We start from the raw sequence: 11,182 nt of genomic DNA, 5'->3' as shown, positions 1-11,182 counted from the left end.
GCTCTGCGCTCAGGAATTACTCCTGGCGGTGCTCAGGGGACCATATGGGATGCTGGGAATCGAACCCAGGTCGGCCGCATGCAAGGTAAACGCCCTACCCGCTGTGCTATTGCTCCAGCCCCAAGGCCCCTATTTCTAACCTGTAGTTTTCTTGTCTTCTGTTAAACTTACTTCCACAAGTTCCCCAGCTTCACCTCTGTGCTGCTAATCCAGACAGCTTAGTGGTTGCCAGGTACTGGTGACCTTGAGATCTAGTGGCTTTACAGGACCACTCAGACTTGATTCTCAAGTACTTCCGGGCACTTTTGACCTCTACCCCTTGGTCCTTGTCCAGAACTTCTCAAACTCAGAGCCACAGTGCTCTACCCATTTTACTATTGCTCTGGTATTTGCAACTTCAAATTCTTTGGTCACTGCCCAGACTTGCCCCAAGATAGATGCTTAGCCCCTACCCTTCTCACCCTCTCCAGACCCTGGTCGAGCACCAGACATTCTGCAGAGATGGAGGACTCACACAAGTGGATCAAATTCCTGGAAGAAATTCATAATGCAACAGAGCTGTGAAGTTACTGAAAGAACTCAAATGGACCAGAAAAATAGGTAGAGCATATGCCTAGCATGTATAGGGACCTAAGTTTGATTGTTGGTACTGCATGTCTGCATCCCAGAGACACCAGGGTGTGGCCCCTTTAAAACTTGACATGAGGAAATGACATAAGCAGAAAAAGACAGGAATTGGCAGAAAAGTGATGCAGATATAAACACATACACATACAAAAAAAAGCTACAGTCCTGATGATATATATTCACCGGAATTAGAGGAAGAGAACATCAGCAAAGGCAAGTATGAGAGAAATTTTGAGAAAAATTCCAAATAAAAATCATATAGTTAAACAAAATAGCTGAAACAAATAGTATAGTAAAGAGGTTCAATTGTAAATGGAAAAAATTAAAAGTCAAATCAATGAACTCAAAGGAAGAGTAGTGAAATCCACCCCAAAATCTGAAACAGAAGCAGGAGCAGCAGTGAAGGGCTGGAGTGCTGGCTCAGTGGATTGGAATGCATGTTCTCCTGCTGCATGTGGCCTGGGTTCTGTCTTTGGTGTGCATGGAACCATTGAACCCAGGGCTACCTCATAAAAAGCTTGTGTTCCAGTTCATTAAGCACTTTCTCTAACCCCCCCCCCCTTTTTTTTTTGGTGGGGACTACAGGTGTTGGTGTACAAGGGCCACACCTGGATCTGTGCTCAGGACCATATCTGGTGGTGCTTGGGAGACCATTTGCAGTCTGGGAATTTTGAAACATAGTTGTGATTGCAGCTGCATGCAAGGCAAGTACCTTAACCTCTGTACTAGTTCTTAGGCTCCATATACCCACCTCTCTGGGCATGCGTGTGCGAGCGCGCTTGTGTGTGTGTGTGTGTGTGTTGGGGGGGCACACTGGACTGTGCTGCTAGCTTACTCCTGGCTCTGTGCTTAGGGATCACTTCTGACAGACTTGGAGTATCATACGGGTGCCAGGAATCAAATTGGGGTCAGCCATGTATAAGGCAAGTGTTCTAACACTGTTCTCTCTTTCCAGCCTCCAATTTTCTTTTAATTTTTTTTTATTTGTTTTGTTTTTTGAGTTACACCTGGCAATGCACAAGGGTCATTCCTGGCTCATGCACTCAGGAATTTCTCCTAGCGGTGTTTGGGGGACCATATGAAATGCTGGGAATCGAACCCGGGTCAGCCGCATGCGGCAAACTCCCTACCCTCCTACTCTCTGTACTATCGCTCCAGCCTCTTTCTTACCCTCTGTACTATCGCTCCAGCCCCCCCCCCCCTTTTGTTTTTGGGTCACACCCAGCGATGCTCGGGGTTATTCCTGGCTCTGCACTCAGGAATATTCCTCCTGGTGGTGCTTGGGGGACCATATGGGATGCTGGGGATCGAACCCAGGTCGGCTATATGCAAGGCCAGCGCCCTACCCACTGTGCTATCGCTCCAGCCCCTTTCTTTTAATTATTGAGTTAAAAATACACCCATCTTTCCTCCCATCTTTCCTTCCTTCTCTCCCACCCTCCCAGTGTTTGGGAATCACTTTCTATGGTGCTCTGGGGGCTATTAGGTGCCGTATTGAATCTAGGCCTCTTTCGTGCAAAGTGTGTCTTTAGCCTGTTGAAATATCTGACCCCCTTTTCCTCCTCTTTTTCCTCTATCCAACCCCTCTTTTTTTTTTTTTCCCTTTTTGGGTCATACCCGGCGATGCACAGGGTTACTCCTGGCTCTGCGCTCAGGAATTACTCCTGGCGGTGCTCAGGGGACCATATGGGATGCTGGGAATCGAACCCAGGTCAGCCGTGTGCATGGCAAACGCCCTACCCGCTGTGCTATTGCTCCAGCTCCCCCCACTTTTTTTTTGTGGCGGGGCCACATGTGTTGTTTAAGGGCCACACCTGGATCTTTGCTCAGGGCCACGTCTAGTGGTGGTTGGGAGACCATTTGCAGTGTTTGGGGCTACACCTTGTGGTGCTTAGGGCTGTTTCTGACTGTTCAGGGGTTGCTCCTGGTGGTGGTCAGTGATATATTTGGTGCTCAGGAATCATTCAGTGAGGTCTGGACATTGAACTGTGGTTGACTGCATGCAGGGCAAACATCATACCCTTTATTCTCTTTCTGGCCCCAGTTATTTTTTTCTTTCCTGTGCCAGGAATGGTGGAGATCAGGGAACCATTCGATTTATCACTGAACTACACTCAGGCTTATTCCGTTTATTTGTTGTTGTGTTGTGGTGCTACAGATTGCACCTCCTTGTGCTCAGGGACCTAAGGTGGTTGTGACAGTGCTGGGGCTCATAGCCAGGGCGTCATATGTGTTAAGACGTGTTTTGCCTCTTGAGCCATATTTCCATGCCTAAAAATGTCAAATTTTTATATTTTAATTCTTATTGTTTTGAGTACCGCTCCAGGCAATGCTCAAGAGTCTGGGCCATTCCCACCATCGCTCAAGGGTCACCAGGCTACATGTGGTGGTACAGTGCTGGGGAATCATGTCACATCAGGGATAATTCTAGGATTTTGCTCATATAAGGGATATGAGTTATATCTCCTAGTTGGAAATATCAAACTTTTATTTAAATTTTGTTTTATTTTGGGCCACAGCTGATGGTATTCAGGGCTTACTTCTGACTCTGAACTCAAGAATCACCCCTGGCAAGACCTGGGGACCAAGGTCAGCTATGTGCAAGGCAAGTGTCTTACCCGCTCTGGCCCCAAAATGTCAAATTTTCAAGGACAAGTGTCTGAACAAATTGTGGAGTGTGATAGTGAACCACTCTCAGTATACTCTTTGTCTCTTTCCCTAAATATTCATGATATATGTTTATATGCATAGTTAGCACTGTCTGTCCTGTCACTGTCCTCCTGTTGTTCATCAATTTGCTTGAGTGGGCAGTAGTAACATCTCCATTGTGAGACTTGTTACTGCTTTTTTTTAATTTTTGGCTTTTTGGGTCACACCCAGCAATGCACAGGGGTTATTCTTGGCTCTGCACTCAGGAATTACCCCTGGCAGTGCTTAGGGAACCATATGGGATGCTGGGAATTGAACCCGGGTGAGCCGCGTGCAGGGCAAACGCCTTACCTGCTGTGCTTTTGCTCCAGCCCCTTGTTACTGTTTTTGACATATCGAATGCATGGGGAGCTTGCCAGGTTCTGCTGTGCGAGCGGGATACTCTCGGTAGCTTGCTGGGCTCTCGGAGAGGGATGGAGGAAACGAATCCAAGTCGGCCGCGTGCAAGGCAAGTGCCCTACCTGCTGTACTATCGCTCTAGCCATGTATAGTTATACATATATATTTGTATGTATGTATATTTGTGGGCTGGATCGATAGCACAGTGGGTAGGGCGTTTTCCTTGCAAGCGGCCAACATGGCCGACCCGAGTTCAATTCCTCTGCCCCTCTTGGAGAGCCCAGCAAGCTACCAAGAGTATCTTGCCTGCACGGCAAAGCCTGGCAAGCTACCCATGACGTATCCGATATACCAAACACAGTAACAATTGTCGCAATGGAGACGTTGTTGGGCCTGCTCGAGCAAATCTATGAACAACGGGAGGACAGTGACAGTGATGTATATTTGTGTGTATGCCAAGGGAATGTTTGAGTGGCTATACTACAAACTTGGAAAAAATGGATACCTTTGGTTTTCTTTTGTTTCGGGGCCACACCCAGTAGTACTTGGAGGCTGCTCATGCAGTACTCAGGATAGAACCTAGGACTTGCATATGCAAAGCACATGAGCATTCACTCATTCACTTCAGCCCTTTTTTTTTTTTCCCTCTTTGGGTCACACCCGACAATGCACAGGGGTTACTCCTGGCTTTGCACTCAGGAATTACTCCTGGTGGTGCTCAGGAGACGATATGGGATGCTGGGAGTCAAACCCGGGTCGGCCATGTGCAAGACAAATGCCCTACCCGCTGTGCTATTGCTCCAGCCCTCTCACTTCAGCCCTTTGGGCCATCTTCCTGGCCTGGGAAATGTGGGCTATTGATGTATGGAGAATTTTATGTTCATTATTTATTTACTGTATTTCATGAAATACACTTTTTGGATGGCTGGTGGACCTATCTTACTTGCCAGGGTTAGGAGTGTGACAAAGTAGGATTAATTCTGCAAGCCAGCTGTGCCCACATCAGTTGAGTTGGGAGCAGCTGCTGAGAGCAGAATACAGAGCACATCTGTGGGGGTGGGATGGGCAGACAGCATGTGCATGTGGCTGGGAGGCGGCCAATATAGGCCAGTTCTAATTTATTAACAGTTACTGTCCCATGCTACAATTGGAGATTTTCCAAATTGCTCTGTTAACTCATGGGCCCCTGGAGTTTTGTGAGGCAGGAATGATGTTAGGAAAGAAAGGAAGCAAGCAAACACAGGACAAGGACAAGCAAGCAAACACGGGACAAGCAAACATGGGACAAGGAACTGTGTAGAAATAGTTAGGGGTTTTTTTTGGTGAGGGCAGGGAGGTACTTGGGGGCCATACCTGGTAGTGATGTTCAGGGGTTATTGCTGGCTCTATGTTCAGGAGTGACTATGGCAGTACTCAGGGCACTCTGCGGGTCTAGGGATTAAGCTGTGATCAGTGCATGCAAGGCGAGGACCTTACCTCCTGTGGTTTCCATCGCCTAATTTTCCCCTTTTATTTAAAAATAAAGTTATGTAAGGATATTGATTATAACTTTGTTAGATTAATTAACTTTGTTAGATTAATTAATGTATTTAGGCCACATCTTGTGGTACCTAGGGGTCACTCTAAGCTTTGCATCTTGAAGGCCCTGGGATCAAAATAGTCCTCCCACATGCAGAGCTTGTGTTCAGACTGCGGGTCTCTTTATTTTTGTTTGTTTCTTTTGAACCATACACGTGTTGCTCAGGGCTTACTCCTGGCTCTGCACTCAGGAATCATTCCTGGCAGTGCTTTGGGGACCATATGGGATGCCGGGATCGAACCTGGTCAGTTATGTGCAAGGTATATGTGCCCTTTCACTATACTATCTCTCCAGCCCAAGACCGGGGATATATTTCTCTGGCTTCATCTTTGTCAGATTGAACATAGAAATAACATACCCATTGGAACCAGAGAGATATTACAGGGGTTAAAATGCTTGTCAACCTTAAATCAATCTCTGGCATCATGTATCATCCCCTGTGCACCACCAGGAGTGATTCTTGAGTACAGAGCCAGGAGTAGTTTCTTAAGGTTGCTTGATATGGCCCAAATCCCATCCGCTCTTCCCCCCCAAGAAGGATTGAATAGTGCCATGATTATCAGTAGGAAAAAAATGGCATTCTTTTTGGTGGGGAGGTACAGTGGGTGGTGCTTAGGGGCACCTTGCAGTGTCCTGAGAACCCGTAAAGCAGTTCCTGGCTTCTGCATATGAAGTCTGCCTTTCATCCAGCCTCTGTGCTGCATCTTTAATATGGACTGTTACTATAAAGCTTTTTTTATTTTCTTTTTGGGTCATACCCAGAGATACACAGGGCTTTCTCCTGGCTCATGCATGTAGGAATTATTTCTGGCAGTGCTTAGGGGACCATATGGGATGCTGGGAATCGAACCTGGGTCGGCCGCATGCAAGGCAAATGCCCTACCCGCTGTGCTATCACTCTAGCCCCATACTGAGGCAAGTGTACCCCTTGCACTGTCTCTTTGGCTCTGTTAAATGAGAGCCCCGGTCTTTTCATCTGAAGTGACAAGCACAGGGCTTAGAGATAGCTCAAGTGGTAAATTGCATATCTAGCATGTGCGAGGTCCTAGGTTTGATCCCTGCAGTTTCATGGCTTACTTTCCACAGCTGGGTGTTGCGCTGGTTACCCTTGTATTACCACGGGCTGGAGTGATAACACAGTGGTAGTGCGTTTGCCTTTTGCGCAGCCAGCCCGGCTGAGCCGGGTTCCATTCCTCCACCCCTCTCGGAAAGCCCGACAAGCTACAGAGAGTATCTCGCCCGCACGGCAAAGCCTGGCAAGCTACCTGTGTAAAGTAAAAGGGCCCTCCCGTTGATCGTCGATTTGCTCGAGCGGGCCCAGTAACGTCTCCATTGGAGACTTTGTTGTTACTGTGTCTGGCATATCGAATACTCTCGGTAGCTTGCCGGGCTCTCCGAGAGGGGCGGAGGAATCGAACTCGGGTCGGCCATGTTGGCCGCATGCAAGGCAGACGCCCTACCCGCTGTGCTATCGCTCCAGATGCCAAACACAGTAACGACAAGTCTCAAAATGGAGACATTATTGGGCCCGCTCGAGCAAATCAATGAACAACGGGAGGACAGTGTTACCACTGGCCCAGGCACCTACTGATCCTGTACTGCTGGGTCAAGCATCACCAGGTTTGGTGCAGGGACCCCAAGCATTGTTGGGCATCAACTCTATGGATGGTTGGGGTTTGGGCAACACCTGATTGCTCTGTGTTTGGTGGGGGGACACTCCTGGTTGATAGAGGGGATCCATGTGCTGCTGGGGATCAGACCAGATTGCTCACTTATAAAGCAAGTGCCTTAACCTCTGTGCTATCTCTCTAACTCATGATCTCTGTTTAAAATTATCAGGTGCTAGGGGAGTGATAGGGTACTTACATTGCACGTGACAGACCCAAGATTGATACCTGGCACCACATATGGTTCATCATCTCCTGCCAGAAGTGATCCCTGAGCACAGAGCCAGGAGTAGCCTCTGAACATAGATGAGTGTGGTGCAGAAAGAAAAAAACAAAAAATTGTCAGGACTGGGATGTGACTCAATGGTAAAGTTCATGCTGTATACCTGTGAGACCTGAATTCTGTCTCTTGCATTAAAAAAAATTTAGTAAAACAAATAAAATGAAGATCTTATACCCAGGAAACACTGATCTCTTTTTTTTTTTCTTTTTGGGTCACACCCAGCGATGTACAGGGGTTACTCCTGGCTCTGCAGTCAGGAATTACCCTGGCGGTGCTCAGGGAAAACCGTATGGGATGCTGGGAATCGAACCTGGGTCGCCTGCATGCAAGGCAAACGCCCTACCCGCTGTGCTATTGCTCCAGTCCCAATACACTGATCTGTAAGGTTCTTTTCAGCCCTGAACTCTGTGATCTTACAATTCAACTACTTGTTGAACTTAGAACGTTGCATTTTATTAAAATCTTTTTTTTATGTAGTATTTATTTTACATGCTAACTCTCTAGAATTAGGATGCCTTTTACAATTGGTGCCATCATCATCAATATTGTTTAATTCCACTGGTTGATGTCAACTTTTTTTTGGTGGGGGGGCGGCAGGGAGAACATTTGGTGGCACTTAAACTACTGCTGACTCTGTGCTCAGTAGGTGCTCCTTTTTTGGGTCACACTCTGCGATGCACAGGGGTTACTCCTGGTTCTGTACTCAGGAGTTATTCCTGGTGGTGCTCAGGGTACCATATGGGATGCTGGGAATTGAACCCGGGTCGGCGGCATGCAAGGTAAATGCCCTACCCACTGGGCTATCTCTCCAGCCCCCGGTGCTCTTTTTTTCTTGTTAGTATTTTATTTTTATTTTTTGATTTTTGGATCACACCCAGCAATGCACAGGGGTTACTTCTGGCTCATGCACCCAGAAATTAGTCCTGGCTGTGCTTGAGGGACCATATGGGATGCTGGGAATCGAATCCGGGTCAGCTGCATGCAAGGCAAAAGCTCTACCACTGTGCTATCACTCCAGCCCCTCAGAAGTCACTCTTGGCAGTACTCAGTGCCCTGTGGTACTGGGGATGAAACCTGGACCTTCTCAATGTAAAGCATGTGCTCAGCCTTTTGAACTCTCCCTGTGAGTTCAAAAAACCTTCAGTACAAGGTTTTATTATTACTACAGTCTTAACACCCTGTACTGGCTTCCCTTTGCTTCCAATTTATCATATTCACTCATATCACCTTGTATTCTGCGTAGAGAAAAAGGAATAGATAAATTATTTGATTTGCAAAGATAGTATTCATTTTTACTTTTTTTTTTGGCCACACCCAGCTATGTTCAACTCCTGTCTCTGTGCTCAGGGGTCACTTCTGTCAGTGCTTGGGGGACCATAAGGTGCTGAGAATTGACCCTGGGTCAGCCATGTGCAAGGCAAGTGCCCTATCCTCTACTATCACTCTGACCCATCTACTTCTATCAGAATCTTGAGTAATATATAAAGATTGCACCCTAAGAGGATACACTTTATTTATTTGTTTTTATGTAGGAGTACTCCTATTTATTCAGCCACTAATTAGCTGATTGAATTGTGCATGAACTCCACCTTTTTTTTTCATTTTTTTCATAATTTTATTTATTGAATCACCATGAGAGCAGTTACAAAGCTTTCAGATTTAAGTCTTGGTCATACAATGAAACACCTGTCCTTTCACCAGTGCCCATTCTCTACCACCAAAAACCCCAGTATACTCCATTCCACACCCTCCCCTTACCTGTAGGGCAGATGATTTCCACATTACTCTCTACTTTGGTTACATTCAATATTTTGACACTAGATCCACCATTATTATTTGGGATTTTACCCCAACACTCAGATCTGCTGAAAAGGCAACAGTAGACTGTTTTCTGTTGCTGGTTATGAATAGAGTATGATGTCGCGTGGTTGCAGTAGTGGCGATTTTGAAATTTTGGAATTTTAACGATTAAATCTGGAGGGATTTCTGCCAGAACCTGCTGGGTTCCAAGATTTGTTCCTGAGTCTCTTGGATCTTGGCTGTTAAGCAGCTTGATCAGGAGCCAGAAAGGTCGTTAGTGGGCGGCGACTTGGGGTCTCCTTGGGATGGGGAGGAAGGGGCTGGCTCCACCCCCATCCTGTGAGGCCCTGCATGTCTCATCACTGAGTGCCCAAACCTTACTGTCCAGTGGCATCTCGAGGATGGCGGCCACCGAGCCGCTGAGGGGGAGCAGGCGAATGGACAGCACCCTTTTCCCCTGGGGTGGCCTGGCAACAGTAACCTACTGTGCGGTCCGGATGCATTTCTGCCAAAAGCCGCTGGGTTTGGAGATTTGTTTCTGAGTCTCTGGGATCATGGCCATTAAGCAGCTTGATCAGGAGCCAGAGAGGCCATTCGAGGGCGGCGACTCGGGGTCTTGTTGGGATGGGGAGGAAAGGGCCGGCTCCACCCCCATTCTATGAGGCTCCACATGTCTCGTCACTGTGGGCCCAAACCTGACTGTCCAGTGGCCGCTGGAGGATAGTGGCCACTGGGCCTCCAGGGGGAACAGGCCAAGGCATGAAACCTATTCCCACCTGGGGTGGCCTAGCACCTGTAACTTACTGCAGGGACTGGATGCACTTCTGCCAAAAATCGTTGGGTTTTGAGATTTGTTTCTGAGTCTCTGGGATCATGGCTGTTAAACAATTTGAGCAGGAACCAGAGAAGCCAGGCCTCCAATTATATAGCTGAGCCGGAGGTGGTTTGTGGGTATGTCTCCCACATACCTAACTTTTGGCCATTTACTTTCTTGGTAAACGTTGCCGCAAGTTTTTGGGGTCTGGCCAAATGCACAGCAGCAATTTTGGGGTATTTGGAAGTCTGAAGGTGCCATCAGGCTGCTGATGCACTCGCCTCACAGGTACAGATTGACCTGGTGGCACCATACCCCCGAGGATACACTTTAAAAAATATAATTTGAAGCCTTTATTCATTTAAGAAATACTTAAAAGTTTCCTTGTGCGAAGCCTGACATTGTCCTAAGTTCTAAGAGTTAAATAGTGAACATAGTTGTATTTCCTGGAACTGATAGTAGGGGGAGAAAGAAAAATTAAGGAAATTTAAAAAAAGGTATAATTGGAAGTTATACGTGCTTTTTTTTTTTCTTTTTGGGTCACACCCGGCAATGCACAGGGTTACTCCTGGCTCATGCATTCCTGGCGGTGCTCGGGGGACCATAAGGGATGCTGGGAATCAAACCTGGGTCTGCTGCATCCAAGGCAAACACCCTACCTGCTGTGCTATTGCTCCAGCCCCTATAAGTGCTTTTAAGGAAAAGACTGTGCATAGTAGGAACTTGACCTCATTTAATCTAGGCAATGAGGGAAGTAACATGAGTTGATTTATGAAGGATAAGTTAAAGTTAGCCATATGAAGAGGTAGAAAAAGAGGGCTGGAGCAGTAGTACCGCAGGTAGGGTGCTTGCCTTGCGTACAACCAACCCGGATTCAATCATTGGAACCCTAGATGGTTTCCTGAGCCTTGCCAGGAGTGATCCCTGAGCGCAGAGCCAGTATAAGTCCTGAGCACCACTGGTTGTGGCCCCAAAACCAAAACCAAATAAAATGGGGGCGGGGGAGGGAAGGAAAAGAAAATTTCATATTGAAGCATGAGTATGGACAACAATTAGACCATATGTAGATACAACATTTTGTTTTGTGTTTTGGGCCCCATCTGGTGGTGCTCAGGGACTGCTCTTTGTTCTGTGCTTGGGGGACTAGGCATTGTGAGGGGAAAACATGCAGACCACTGAGGCCTTTCTCAGAACCAGGATTTTAATTTTACATTCTTAACTCTAAGGTCAGAGAGAGACAGACTATGGACGAAGTGCTTGCTTTGCATGTCTTTGCAAATCTGGGTCTTGGTTTATACCTGTGATCTCATGGTTTTCCTAAGCACCACTATGTGCTTTCCCCCTCATCACCCCTCACCAAAAAC

This window comes from Sorex fumeus, unplaced genomic scaffold, assembly GCF_029834395.1.
Source record: "Sorex fumeus unplaced genomic scaffold, SorFum_2.1 ptg000030l, whole genome shotgun sequence".
Taxonomy (NCBI): domain Eukaryota; kingdom Metazoa; phylum Chordata; class Mammalia; order Eulipotyphla; family Soricidae; genus Sorex; species Sorex fumeus.
The sequence above is the reverse complement of the archived record's forward strand: the minus strand, read 5'-3'. Positions refer to the sequence as shown.